The sequence below is a fragment of the Phascolarctos cinereus genome, unplaced genomic scaffold (genome assembly GCF_003287225.1).
Source record: "Phascolarctos cinereus isolate Bilbo 61053 unplaced genomic scaffold, phaCin_HiC Scaffold_5;HRSCAF=322, whole genome shotgun sequence".
Lineage (NCBI taxonomy): Eukaryota > Metazoa > Chordata > Mammalia > Diprotodontia > Phascolarctidae > Phascolarctos > Phascolarctos cinereus.
Genome location: NW_027555958.1, coordinates 352577581 through 352592922, shown reverse-complemented (window position 1 = coordinate 352592922; position 15342 = coordinate 352577581). Strand labels below are relative to the sequence as shown.

General features: G+C 39.7%; 1 pseudogene; it reads right to left on the bottom strand.

The window, feature by feature from the left end:
* Nucleotides 1–4081: 4081 nt before the first annotated feature.
* Nucleotides 4082–15083, bottom strand: LOC144457700 (E3 SUMO-protein ligase KIAA1586-like; annotated as a pseudogene).
* Nucleotides 15084–15342: the final 259 nt, after the last annotated feature.

Here is a 15342-nt window from a genome sequence, read left to right as displayed (position 1 = left end):
CCTTTCTCAAGTACATCTGATTTATTTCACAACTCTGGTGACGTAGGCAGGAAGGCACCAGTAATTAGCATTATATGTAGCATGGGAGTTTTTAGCAAATGGAAGGTTAAGGGCATAGAAGATTCCTGTGTAAAGGGTAGAGATCTCTTGATCGATTCAATCAGTTACCCCATCCTGCTTAAAGTAAGTGACAAGATTCTATGCCCTGATAACTTTTGTCAGATGAACCTTAAATTCCTTAGAAGTGAAGATTAGGTGGGCACAAGGCCAAAACACTTCTTTGAATCAATCAATCCAGTTGTGGGCTTTAGACTAAAAGAAATTCCTTGATCAATTTATGAGTTTTTGAAAGTTGCTGGATAAACTGGAGTGACAAGGAGTGATCCTGTCCAAGTTAAAAAGACAGAGTATAGTAAAGCTCTCGCCTTCCTCCACCTGGAAGCTATACCCCTTAATCAAGCACATGATCAAATTAGCTTTTTTTGGCTGACACATCACACTGCTGACTCATATTGAACTTATAGTCCGCTAAAATCCCCAGATCTTTCTCAGAATGAGGCCTCTAGGGCAGAGCGGTTAGAGTGCCAGGCCTGAAGTCAGGAAGACCTGAGTTCAGATATGGTCTCAGACATTTACTAGCTGTGTCAACCTGAGCAAGTCACTTAATATCAGTTTTCTCATCTGTATAATGGGGATAATAAGAATACCTGCTTTTCCCCCACTTCCCCTCAGGTTGTTGTGAGGATCAAATGAGATAATTGTAAAGTGCTTAGCACAGTGCCTGGCACATAGTAAGAGCTATATAAATGTTACCTACTTTCTATCCATGCATCCTGTCTCATACTTGTGAAGTTGATTTTTTGTATCCATGTACAAGACTTTACATTTATTCCCACTGAATTTCATCTTAGCTTCAGCTCAGTACTCTCACCTGTTGAAATCCTTTGTGATTTTGCTGTTGTCCATCTATCTCACATTTCTGTCAACTGCAATTTCGATGAACAAACCATCTATACTTCTATCCAAGTAATTGATAAAAATGTTAAATAGCGCAGAACCAAGTACAGATGCCTGGGGCACTTCACTGGAGACTTCCTGCCACAGTGACATTGAACCATTGATAGCTACTCTTTGAGTGTGGCCCGCCATTCAGTTCCAAATCCATTTGATGATATTATTTTCTAACTCATATGTCTCCATCTCCACATTTTCTCGGTTTCCTTTGGGTTGTACCAGGGGGCAACCACCTGACCCATTTATCCATAAGTCTAGACTTGCATAGGTATAACTCTTCCCTGGCCTTTATCTAGGGTGTTTTGTGCTGGCGTTGATGAGGTCTAGAGGTTAGGGGTCCTAGAATCTCAAAATCATGACGACACTCGGGTCCTGTCCGAAAGAATTCTACCCAAGCCTTCTTTTAGCCAAAAACAAGGTTTACTGAAGATTTGCCATATTAGCCAGACTCTTAAGGAATCTGAGCACCTGTGAGCTATTGGCTAGATTGTGAAAATCTGAGCGTCTTAATGGAGACAAGATGGACTTTACATACAGAAAGACAATGGGAGGGATCTAGAAGTGGCCAAGTACTCTGAGGTAATAGAACTCTAGGGGTGGCCATGGGAGAATAGAACCTAGATAGGATTAAGGGTGGGAAATGGGGGGGGCACAGGGAGGTAAGACAATGGAGGGCCAGGCTAGATTAAGGGTAACAGAGATTGGGCATAGCCACAATGAAAGGCCAGTTGATGGGATTATAGCCTCAGGGGAACGCCAGAGATTAGGCCATGTGGGAAAGTCCAGGGTTTTTCCTTTTTGGGGTCTAGATCCCATCCTCATTAGTGTGGTTTAGTAGGAAGTGCATTGTCCTTGAAGTCAGATCTGAGTATGAGTGTTGGTTCCCACACATTTCATCTCTTAACTTAGAGTGTTTTCTCTGACTGTCCCAATTACTGGAATGCTCTCTTTCCTTATCTCTGCCTCCTGACTTCCCTGGTTTTCTTTAAGTCCCAACCAAAATCCCACCTTCTACAGGAAACCTCTCTTAACCCCTTTTAATTCTAGTGACTTCCCTCTGTTAATTATTTACTATTTATTCTGCATTATTACATTTGAAAATTAAGGTAAACTGAGAGACAAAGTTCTGAGCACGACCAATTTTTTAGTTAGGCTAGCAGTAATAATAAGGATTCTGTCAATGACTGGAGACTTTGAGTAAAGACTGATAACATTTTTTATAATAATAAGAAAGATGCCTGAGCAAAATCTTAAGCAGTGTAAGTGTGTTTTCTTCTGATTGGCTATTGATGACGTAGTCAGAACTGAGATTACATCATTTGGAGCTCCTCTTCTGAAACCCCTAACCACAGCCAAAACATGTGATTTCAGTAGCAAGACAAAGGTTCTTAGGCCATAGGAGTTGCTACAATGGTTTAAATTGATGAGATTTAACCTTTTTAATCAAGTTTCTCAGGAAAGAGAGGGATAGGTAGACAGGTGGGAGAAGGAACCAGGAAAGGGAATGTTAAATCTACCTTAAGTCCTAGCAAAATAGAATTAAAATAAAATTTTAACTTTACAGTATATAGCTTGTTTGTGCATTAAATTGTGAGCTCCCTGAGGGCAGTGGTTGTCTTTTGCCTTTCTTTGTAGCACTAGCACTTAGCATGGTGCCTGGCATATGCTGTTGTTCAGTCATTTCAGTTGTGTCCAACTGTTCATGACACCTTTTGGGGCTTACTTGGCAAAAGATACTGGATTGGTTTGCCATTTCCTTCTTCAGCTCTTTTTGCAGATGAGGAAACTGAGGGTTAAGTGCCTTGCCCAGGGTCACACAGCTAGTAAATGTCTGAGGCTGGATTTGCACCCAGGTCTTCCTGACTCCAGGCTTAGTACTCTATCTACTGCAGCACCTAACTTCCTGGCACATAGCAGGTGCTCAAATATTTATTGATTGACACTTCTTAGCTAGGTGACCCTAGGAAAGTCACATCACCTCTATGATCCTCAGTTTTCTCATCCATAATATGGGTATAACAATATTTGTTCTACCTACCTCATTGGATTATTGTATTCTGTACTAAATCACTATATAATTATGAGTTAATATTATTATTGATCCAGTTCTATTTCCTCCTTTACCATCTCCAAATAAAATAATTTTTCTTTTCAATTCAATTCTTACCACTAAGGGTTGCCTTTCCTAGCCCCAATAAAAAACTAGAAATAGCTATCTCTCTGTTTCTCCCTCTCTGTCTCTTTATCTCCCCTCCTCCTCCTCCTCCTTCTCTTCTTTCTCTCTCTTCTTTCTTTTCTCTCTCTCCCCCCTCCCTCTAGTTGTGAGTCGTATGTGTGTCTATGTTTTATGGTTCATTTTAGCAGTGGACTGTCTCCAGGATACCATGGACATCGTGTGATCAATCCTTCTTGGACAGGACTTAACTTGCTTTTTGGCCTTGGGTGGGTCACAACTTTTCTGGCTAAGCCTTAGATTCCCCATCTACTAAATGGAGTGATGGGGATAGGTAATCTTTTACAATTTTAACCTTTGTTGATGATGATAATCAGAATGATTTTTTTTTCCCCAAAACAAAAGAAGCTCCTAGACGGGAGGGGATGGAGCAGGGTGAATGATGGCCCATCCAGTCCTATTTTGAATAGTGAGGGTTTTTTGAATAAATTTCACTCGTTCAGTGGCTCTGGGATCTCTTTGATATACATATTCTTTTTATGATTCAGGTTATAACCCATCTACAACCACCTATTCTGTTTGATTCTCATCCATTTCCTCCCATAAATGCACCATAGGGAGAGCCATCCAATGCGCTATGGGTCTCCATATCATCCTGACTTTTTTTGGACCAATAGCATGTTGTTAACCTTAAAGAGTTAAGGGTCTTGGAATGCATTTCAACAATCCCTTTAACATTCCAGTATAGCCAGTGGTGTGCTGGTAAATGTTTAACAACTGGCTTTCCAAAAAAAAAGTATGCATATAAACGTACACAAGGTTGTTACAAATTTTACTTACATAAGGGATGTGTAGCACACAATTTACAAATAGTAATAAGATATACAATATTCTTTATTGCAAATTCCATATAGCCAACTGATTCTCACAGAATGCTTTTGTTCATTTTGCCAAACTCACCTTGTATCTGTGGCTAATTTATGGTTGCAATTCAATCATAAGTTTACAAATGGAATTGAATCCCAATCTATTAACTCTCTTCTCAATAAATTTATTGTCATTAAATCTGATACATGATCTACTGTTAAACTATATCTCACCTTCATACAAATTATATTCATTAAACTGAAGCCTTTTAGCTTCAGTTTTATTGATTGCAATAATACTATCTTTTTAGCTTTTTGTATAGTTGGACTAGAACATTGTCTGATTCTACATTATCTATAAAATCCTGAAAATTATTCAAATCAATTTTATGTTTTAAAAATTTACTTAACTGATGTGATTTTTTTCATCAGCCAGCCATATTGAAGTTAATTCATCATAAGGCCAAAATATAAAGAAATAATTTAAACAAATAAAAATAATTTAAAATGCTTTCATTGTTACTTCTGTCTAATAAAAGATATAAAATTCATATGTTGAACATTTTCTAGTAACATAACCCTAGGAAAACATTATATTTATTACTTTTATTAAATGTAACTTCTTTAAATTTATTTGATTTAATCAGATTTTCATTTTGAGATTCATGCTTTCCAGGACAAATCTTTAAATTTTCCAGTGTTCTTCTGGTGCTTTTGATTAATTTTCATGCTTTCTGAATGTTAGTAATCTTGACTGGAAGGCAGTTAAAAATAATGAAAATTCTTTAAGAACGTCAATCATTAAAGCTAGGCCTCGAAAGAAATTAATGCTAGCTAATCTTTTTTCCAACCCAGAATAAGAGGAATGAGAAAAATGTATCTATAGTTCAGGGTATGTGTGCCATACACCAGTAACAGCTCATAAACTATAAGTTGCTCATCTCAATCCTAGTACTTGACAATTTTAATAGTTTTGATTTCAAATTCTTTAGTAGTGGTTTCTAGCTCATTTTGATTTTTATTAGATTGGTAATAAATAGAATACATTTTATCCAGAAACATTTAAAAATGATTAACTTGTTTTATTTCAGATATTGACTCATTTAGTAATTATTACAAATCGATGATTTAAACAGTACCAAATGATGATTTTAGGAAAAATTTCTGACAACTTTATAACTACTCCAGATTTTCTTCCCAGTATTGTATCAACACCATCAGAAAAATATGGAAGGGGGCAGCTAGGTGGCACAGTGGATAGAGCACCGGCCCTGAAGTCAGGAGTACCTGAGTTCAAATCTGGCCTCAGATGAAACACTTGACACTTACTAGCTGTGTGACCCTGGGCAAGTCACTTAACCCCAATTGCCTAAAAAAAAATGCAAGATATTTATGGGATGTAAGATTGATAATTTAGGTTACATTAAATTAAAAAGGTTTTGCACATACAAAACCATTGCAGTCAAGATTAGAAAGAAAGCAGGAAATTGGGAAAAGATTTTTTTACAGCAAGTTTCTATGACAATGTCTTTACTTCTAAAGCATATAGAGAACTGAGTCAAATTTATAAGATTATGAGTCATTTCCCAATCGACAAATGTTCAAAAGCTATTAATAGGCAGTTTGCAGATGAAGAAATCAAAGCTATCTATAGTCATATGAAAAAATGCTCTAAATCATGGTTGGTCAGAGAAATGAAAATTAAAACAACTCTGAGGTACTGACTCATACCTATCAGATTGGCTAATATGACAGAAAAGGAAAATGACAAATATTGGAGGGGATGTGGGAAAATACATTGTTGGTGGAGTTGTGAACTGATCCAAACATTCTGGAGAACACTTTGGAACTATACCCAAAGGGCTACAAAACTTTGCATACCCTTTGACCCAGAAATAGAACTACTAGGTCTGTATCCCAAAGAGATCAAAACAAAAAAGAGGAAAAGGACCTATATGTACAAAAAATATTTATGGCAAATCTTTTTGTGGTGGCAAAAAATTGGAAATTGAAGGAATGTCCATCAATTGTGGAATGGTTGAACAAGTGTGGTATATGATTGCGACGGAATACTATAGTGCTATAAGAAATGACAAGCAGCATGCTTTCATAAAAACCTGGAAAGACTTACATGAACTGATGCAAAGTGAAGTGAGCAGAACCAGGAGAACATTGTACACAGTAGCAGCAATATTGTAATGATGATCAACTGTGAGTGATTTAGCTATTCTCAGCAATAAAATGATCTGAGATAATTCCAAAGGATTTATAATGAAAAATGCTGTCAGCTTTCAAAGAAAGAACTAATGGAGTCTGTATGCAGATTGAAGCACACTTTTAAAAACTTTATTTATTTTTCTTTTTTTGGTCTGTGTCTTCTTTTACAACATGAGTAATATGGAAATATGTTTTGCTGTACATGTATAACCCATATAAAATCGCTTGCTTTCTCAATGAGGGGGCAGAGGAGGGAGACAATTTAGAACTCAAAATTTAAAGAAAAGAGTGTCAAAAATTGTTTTTAATATATAACTGGAAAAAATAAAATATTAAAAAAGAATAATTTGCAATTATGTTCACTTTCAAATATTCATTGTTAAAGTCACAGTCATTGAAACTAGACAACAATGTGTAAGAATACACTCTGCTGTGGCTGACACCAATTCCTTTAAAGCAACAAATATCATTATTGGTATAGGAGCTGATTGAATTGCTCACTGGCTGTGTTTCATAACCAGCTTGCAAAAATTCTTGAAAATTTAACAATCAGCTCTTGTGAGTCTCTCTGGGCTTTTTCTAGCACACCACTGAATAGCATGCTCTCCCTTTCTTCTTGTTCCTCCTTCTTCCTCCTCCTTCTTTTCCTCCTCTTTCTCTACTAAATTCCTACTCTCGTGCTTCATTACCATGTGGAGGCCAGCCAAAATATGAGCTCTAACAGGTCCTTTCTATCAAGGTGGAAAGGCTCTGAGTACTGGTGATGGACTAACTGCCTGTCATCCACCTAGCTATTAACTTAGCTAAATTAGAGTCAGGAAGGTGGCACAGTGAATAGAGCACTGGGCCTGGAATCAGGAAGGCCTGAGTTTAAATCCGGCCTCAGATGCTTATTAGCTATGTCACACCGGGCAAGTCAGTTAACATCTTTCTGCCTCAATTTTTTCAGCTGTAAAATGGGGATAATAATAACTCCTACCTCCCAGGGTTGTTGTGAGGATCAAATGAGATCATTATAAAGTGCTTAGCACATAGTAGGTAGAGCCTTCTGTTGTGTTTTAGTTGTGTCTAACATTTCATGATCCCATTTGGGGTTTTCTTGGTAAAGATGCTGGAGTGGTTTGCCATTTCCTTCTCCAGATCATTTTATAGATGAGGAAACCGAGGCAAATAGAGTTAAGTGACTTGTCCAGGGTCACACAGTTAGAAAGTGTCTGAGGTCGGATTTGAACTCGTGAAGATGAGTCTTTCTGTTTCCAGCCCAGTGCTGCATCCATTGAGCCACCTAGCTGCCTAGGTAGGTACTTAATAAGTGTTTATTATTTTCTTCCTTCCTATATTCTGAGAGCTTTATCACCTTATTGGCAGTGAGGTGATTGTAAGCTTCTCAAGGGCAGGGGTTGTCTTTTGCTTCTTTTTGTATTCTCAGAGCTTAGCATGGTGCCTGGTGCACAGCAGGCTTAATAAATGTTAATTATTTGATTGACTTGTAGCTATTGCCACTCTTAAAGACCAGTTCCTAAGTTATAGAGCAGTTGCAATAACAAACACTCACATTTCTACACCATTTCCAAAGTGATTTTTATGCTACAACTGGGTGAGGTAGGTAATGTAAGAACTGTTGAGATCAAATGAGATCCTACGAGTGAGAACGCCGTAAACTTGATAGCACTTTAGAAATGTTTGGTATGTTTGGGACAAGGCAAGGCCAGATGGGGCCACTTTTTTTCACCTTACTCCCCTGACTAGGTAATTGCCTTTTGAATCTGGTATAAAGAGAAGCCTGTGAAATGGGCATATCCCATCTCTTAGTTATCCCCTTAATTCTGGTTCAGTAGTCAAAGAGAAGACTTCTTTCCAGCACTCAGTAGGAACGCTTGCATGGCCATGACTGAGAGGAACCAGAGTGTGTTTGCATGAACATGATCTGAAACATCGAGGGAAGGGCCCCTCCATCACACATGCCTGGAAACATCCTGCACTTCTGACTCTCTCTGGACTTTACCGCTATCACTGAGTTGCCTTCTCACCCCAGCACATCGCTCTACCATGCCTGCCCCTTTCTCCCATTGGTGAATTCCTTCTGGGGTCTCCATTTTGGGGAGGGGCCCAGCTGGCCATACTTCATTCCCCTCCTGGCTGGGCTTTCCTGGTCTTCCTCACCATGGCCTCTCCTGGGTACATTCTGCTTGGACCCCTCTGCTTTTCAGTTCCTTTATATGTGCTATTTTCCCCCAAGCTCCTTGAGATATAGACCTTCTTTTTGTTGTCATTTTGTATTTATATCTCCAGCACTTAGCACAGTGCTCAGAACAAGGGTAAATGGAGGACACGGGTCATTTGGTTGTTGGGGATTTGAGCTTTTGGGCTATCCTGTTTGAGTTTCATAGGCCAAAGAATAAAATAAAATTCCAGTCTGATCATGTCAGGCAAGGAAAGGATGTTTCTTAGTTCTTCAGCCAAGGGGCTTCCTGACACTCTCCAACAGCAGTTTCATATCCTTAGCCTCGTTCCTGCCTCCCCTGTTCCAGGAGGCCGTTCGGATAAAAAAGAAAAATACCTCATATTTGTCTAACACTCTAAGGTTCCCGAAGTACTCTCTTCACAACAACCCTGGGAGTCAGGTAGAATAAGCATTACTGGTCCTGTTTTACAGATGAGGAAACCCAGGTGCTTGGTCACAAAGCTAAGAAATCAGACCTAGAACTTGAACCCAGGTCTTCAAAAGGCAATAGTCTGTTGTTATAGAGACTTAGAATTTCAGGATTGGAAGAGTGGAAGGCCTAAAAAGTCTTTTTTTTTTTTTAGGTAATTGGAGTTAAGTGACTTGCCCAGGGTCACACAGCTAATAAGTGTCAAGTTTTTGGTCTGAGGCTGAATCTGAACTCAGGTCCTCCAGACTTCATGATCAGTACTGTATCCACGGCACCACCTAGTTGCCTCCCTAAAAAGTCTTCTAATGCTAAGGGCTGGAAGGATGAGCTCAAAGCCCCTTTAGGCTCAGGCTGGCTGCATATGCATATGAAAGGCCAGAACTTTGACTGGACCCAAAGGAAAGACAAAGATCCCGCCCACTAGGCTTAGCTTTGTTTCTATCCCTTTTCCCCTACTCATTCATTCTGTTCACTACTAGGAGTGGAAGGGGTTTGGACTTGAAAAAACACTGGGGAACCCTAACCTTTATTGCTATTTGGTAGTTACCGGGCAAATAATCCTTCTATGTATGACAATTATGGGCAGCCAGTGCAGGGCCTGGAATTGGCAAGACTCATCTTCCTGGATTCAAATCCAACCTCAGATACTTACTAGCTGTGTGACCCTGGGTAAGACTTAGCCCCGTTTGCCTCAGTTTCCTCATCTGTAAAATGAGCTGAAGAAGGAAATGGAAAACCACTCCAGTATCTGCCAAAACAATAACAAAAAACAAACAAACAAACAAAAACCCAAATAGGGTCACAGAGTTCAGACTGAAATGACTGAATGACAATAACAACAATAATGACAATTAGGTGTAGTCTAGTCTTGAGAGATTAAAATTGGGAAGCATAGAATGCTTGCCATAAACTAGGGTGGAATTACCCAAGTTGGTGACCAGTAATTTTATTTTTTCATTTCAGTAATGGGGGTTAAGTGACTTGCCCAGGGTCACATAGCTAGTAAACATCTGAAGTCTCATTTGAACTCAGGTTCTCCTGACTCCAGGGCCATTGTTTTATCCATTATGCCACCTAGATGCCCTGGACAGTAATTTTAGTATAAGGAAAAAATAAACTCAAAAGACCATTCGCCAGTCAGTAAGCATTTATTAATCACCTACTGTTATACCAGGTACTATGCTAAGCACTGGGACTTCAAGAAAAGAGATGAAACAGAAAGACAATCCCTGCCCTTGAGGAGCTTACAGTATAAAGGGGGGAGGGAAGATAACATTCATAAGGAAGCTGAAAAGGGGAGAGGTATCCTCGGTGGGGAGGAGGGGGGAATCAACATGATGGCTAAGTGGAAGCCCAGGGTAGCCAGGTGTATAGCCAGGGGGGAAATGAGAAGATGGCTGCCCTGGACAACCTCCTCAAGCTGAGGTTCTAAGAGGATTTCTCCATCTCCATTCTCTCTCCAATCAGAGAGAGGGGTCCTGAGGCCAGGGAGTACTGGTGTGAGTAGAATGTTCTTACAGGCATTGTAATCCTAGGTATGAAAAAGATGGGAAGTGTTGAATAGCAGGAAGGCATTCCTGCCCTGGGAGTATGAAAGAGCTGTAACATTTTCCAGCCAGTATTCCCGGGTAACTCTTCTACTATCCATCTGCTTGATAGTTGGCATTCTTTCCTCCGGAAAATCATAGAATTTCAGTGGCAATCTAGTTCAACCCATATCTGAAAAAGGATCTACCTCTTCGAAATTTTCACCCTTTGTCCTGGTTCTGCCCTCTTCAAACAAGCAGAACAAATTTAATCTGTCTTCTGTATGAGGGCCTCCAAATTCTTAGAGACAACTATCATTTCCACCCCGAGTCTTCTTTTCTCACTGGGGTTACATAAATAATTCTGTTAGTTCCTTGTGTTGTGTATAACATTTTTCAACCAGAAGCCCAGAAATTGTATCTTCCCCATTTCAAAGGTGGGGGTCCTTGAGGCTCAGAGAGATCGAGTGATTTGCCCATGGTAACACAGCTATTAAATATCAGAATCAGGATTTGAACTCAGGACTTCTTGATTCTATCACTGTATCCATAATACCATCCATGCCCGTCTCCTGAAAGAGGAGGAGGAAAGGACTCAATGGAATTCACAGAAACGCCAGGTTTGCTCCCTGGTTCCATTTCCCAGAGTTTGGCTCAGGCTCCTTGAGGAGTGCTAGGAAAATTTAGAAGCTAATTTCTGAATGAAAAAGAACTGTAATTCAAGTGGGATGAAAGGATGAAGGGGAAGGAGAGACGAAGGCGAGGAGAGCAGAGTTTCTCATCAAGCAGCCAAAACCATGGCAGAAAATCAGTTACAACCACCCCCTTGCAATCTGTTACCTCCATCCCTCTTATGACATGTTCTATTGATAGGCACGGGGCATGTGTTCTACCTCAAGAAAAAAAAAATCAGAGTGTCTTCGAAAAAAACTCTTTAGTGGTTGAGGATGCCCAGAATTTCAGGCATGAGTTGGGGGGCTAGAAGATGTTAAGAGTTATTTTGTACTTAATACAGTCTACAACAAAAAAGTACATATACTAACATCAATGACTCCTGATCTGATCCATGTGCCTTTGGGGTATCTTGGCCTTCTCTTTGATTTCCTGTCTCTTTCAGTGACTTCCATGAAAAATGGGCCTTCCAGTTTTCCATAGTGGTCAATTCAACAATTCGTTTCAACAAATCTTCAATAAACTGGTCTAGATTGGCCAAGCTCTTTGTCAACCCTACATGTCCAGTTAGTTCCCAAGACTTTTTATTTCAACTTCTATAATCTCTCTCTCATCCACATCCTTGCTGCTCCCACTACGGTTGCCCTACACTATTATAATGGCTTTGTAATTGATCTCTCATTCCCTTCCACCCCAACTATCCTCTACGCTGGTGCCAAGATCCTACCATCCCTCTTCTTAAAACTTTCTCCATTGCCTTCTGAATAAAGTATAAGCTCTGTCCAGGTCCCCTACAATCTGGCTCCATCCTACCTCTCCTGAATCCTATTGTTTTTCTTCACATGCTCTGTTTCAGGGGCTCTTTACCTCTTGTGTGTCATGGCTCCATTTGGTAGTGTGGTGAAAGCAAAGGGAGGGATAGAGGAGGGAACAAACATTTGTTAAGTGCCTATTATGTGCTGGGCACTGTACTGCTTTACAGATATCTTCTTGGAACAATGTTTTTAAATAATTGAAGGGAATAATAAGTTGAATTTGGAATTTAATAAAAATAAAGATATACACACACACACATATATATATATATATATATATATATATATGTGTGTATGTATGTATGTATGTATATGCTTTTTTTCTCATCCTACTTCACAGATCCCCTGAAATATATCCAAGGACCTGGGGGGTTGGAAATCTGTGACCCTAGGTTAAAAATCCTGCTCCATGTTGTAGCCAAAGAAGACAACTCTGATTCTTTGTCTTTGTCTTTCTAGTTCCCTTCACTATGCCTTTGAATACACCATCCACTATGAATGGAATGTACTCCCATTGTCCCAGTGCCCATATATTAAAGGCCCTCTCTTTTGTTCCTAAGGCCTGAGACCTAGATGCCACCTATTTGAAGCAGCTTTTATGTGGCTCCATCTTCTGATTATCTAGGGCAGTTAGCTGGCATAGTGAATGGAGTGCCAGGTCTGGAGTCAGGAAGACTCATCTTCTTGAGTTCGAATCTGACCTGACACTTACTAGCTGTGTGACCCTGGGAAAGTCACTTCACCTTCTTTACCTAAATTCCTCATCTGCAAAATGAGCTGGAGAAGGAAATGGCAAACCACTCCAGTTTCTCTGCCAATAAAACCCCAAATAGGGTCATGAAGAGTCAGATTAAAAAACAACAAATCTGTTTATCTACCTGAAAGTGATCACACCTTCAAAGTTCTAGACAATTCCTTCTTACTGTTCTGACTTTCCCTTGTCTTAAAGTTATTTCTGCATACATCTTTCTAGCATATTATATAGTAAGCTCTTTAAGAATAATAATAGCTAGTTGCTAGCATTTATACGGTATTTACTATATGTCAGGTACTATGCTAAGTGCTTCATAATTATTATTTCATTTAATTCTCACAAGAACTCTGGGAGATAGGTGCTATTATTATCCTTATTTTATAGATGAGTAAACTGAGGCAAACAGATTAAGTGACTTGCCCAGGGTTACATAGCTAGTGAGTATCTGAGGCCAGATTTGAACTCAGGTCTTCCTGACTCCAGGCCCACCACTTTATCCACTGTACCACCTAGCTGCCCCTATAGATTAGCTTCAGTAGCAAATCAATCTTTGTGCTCCTAGTGCCTAGCTCTGTGTCTTTCATATATGCAAACACACAGAACATCTGTCGTTTCATTTCCAATTCCTACAATGATTTAAAGAGCCTAAGGAGTTGCCCGAGGTACATGTCACGAAATCAATAAGAATTTGTTAAATGCTTCCTATGTGCCAGGCACTGTGCTAAGTGCTTTACAAATATGATCTCATTGGGAGCGCAAGCACCAAGAATGAAACAATTCCTACTCACAATGAGCTCATATTCTAATGGCAGAGGCAAGTATATATATATATGTATATACACACACATATATATAAAATATATATATGTGTGTATATATATACACACATATGTATACATGTATGTATACACACACACACATATATACACATATATACCAAATGCAAAATGAATCAATACTGACTTTTACAAAGTAGTTAAATACAAAATAGTTTGGGAAACAGGAAACTAGCATTTGGGGGGATCAGGAAAATTTTCCTGTAGATGGTGCCTCTGCACAGTGAAGATTAGGGGTATGAAACTTAAATTGAAATGGGGCCACTAAACCACACATGTTGAGTTAGAAAACCATATATTAATGTTATCTATGTTCTATTTTGCTTTTATTTATTTTGTTAAATATTTCCTAATTAAATTTTAATCTAGTTTGGGCCACTCTCACATTGTGCAGCCAATATGTTCCATGTTTGATACTTCTGGCGTAGAAAACTTTTCAGTCAGTTCAAAGATACTGGGACCTGAAATTTTCATTTTTCAATAAACATTTAACTATGCCTCCAAGTATATTTCTTTGCTTTACACCCATCTTCCAGAACTCTTTCTGCTTTTAGCCCTTTTCTTCTCTGCCACCCATTTCCCATCCCATACGTGGTAGTAGAAGCAACAATCAAATTCAATTAAATTCAGCAAACCTGTCAGCATTTAGGTGGCATAGTGGTTAGAGTGCTGGTCCTGAAAGACCTGAGTCCAGATCTGAAACTTACTAGATGTGTGACCTTGGGCACACTTAATCTGTCTATAAAATGGGTATAATAATAGCTCCTACCTATCAGTGTTTTTATGAGGACTGAATGAGATAATATGTGCAAAGTGCTTGGCATAGTGCCTGGCACATAGTAGGTGCTTAATAAATGTCCATTCCCTTCCTATTTAGGCTCTTCATCTGCCAAGGAAGTTTCCTCAGATTGAACTGTAGGGGATGTCCCAGAAGGCCCAACGTAGCCAAGAAGACTTGAAATATATTGTGGTCATGGTCAGGCCTCCAATCCTTCTGGAGAGAGTTATTCTCCATTGCCCGAGAGCAGAAGAGTGACCCAGGCCTTTGCAGCAGACTGGTAAGAGATAAATGTTACCATAGTTCCTCCCTCATGGAGTTCAGACTCTATAATCAGACAGAGAAAAATGATATAAGGCTTATGTCATTCCCAATGGCTTTTATTCTGCCAAGAACCTGAAGAAGCGATGCTCTCCAGGGTCTCCCCACCTTGTCCCCTGCAGCTGGAAACTGTAGATTTGGAGCCAGGGAGAGAGAAATCCTCCATCTTTTCCATTTCTGCCCCTTCTCCATTTGAAGAGGGTCACCTCTGTTCCTCCCACAAGCCCCCACATCCTAGCACCTAAAGCTTCACTGCCTGAGTTTCTAGCTCTACGTGTCTAGTCTTCCCTTCTGAGTTCCTGAACTTCCCAATAGTTGACCTTCCTGGACTTCATCCTGGGCCTCCCTGACTCACAGTCTTTGTCAGCCCTCCTTCTGCCTTGCTGTACTTCTCATCTTCCTGCCTCTCGCTCCCTAATTTCGTCCTCAGCCCACATTGTACTGTTGCCACCCACATCGCTCTGACACCAAGCCATAATACCAGCCTCAGAGCCGGCAAAACCCACCATCCTTTCCAACAGCCCCTTCTAGGAGATGGAATGGAATGGAGTCTGGAGGCCAAGAGGTTGCCAAGAGTGGTATTGAAGAGGAAGTACCTTTGGGGAAACATTCAGGAAGCTCTGATTTTACCTGTGGGTCAATGATAAATCATATCTGATACAATCACATAGAACTGGGGATGGGAGAAAGTCTGGTGAGCAAAACAGAAAGAGAAA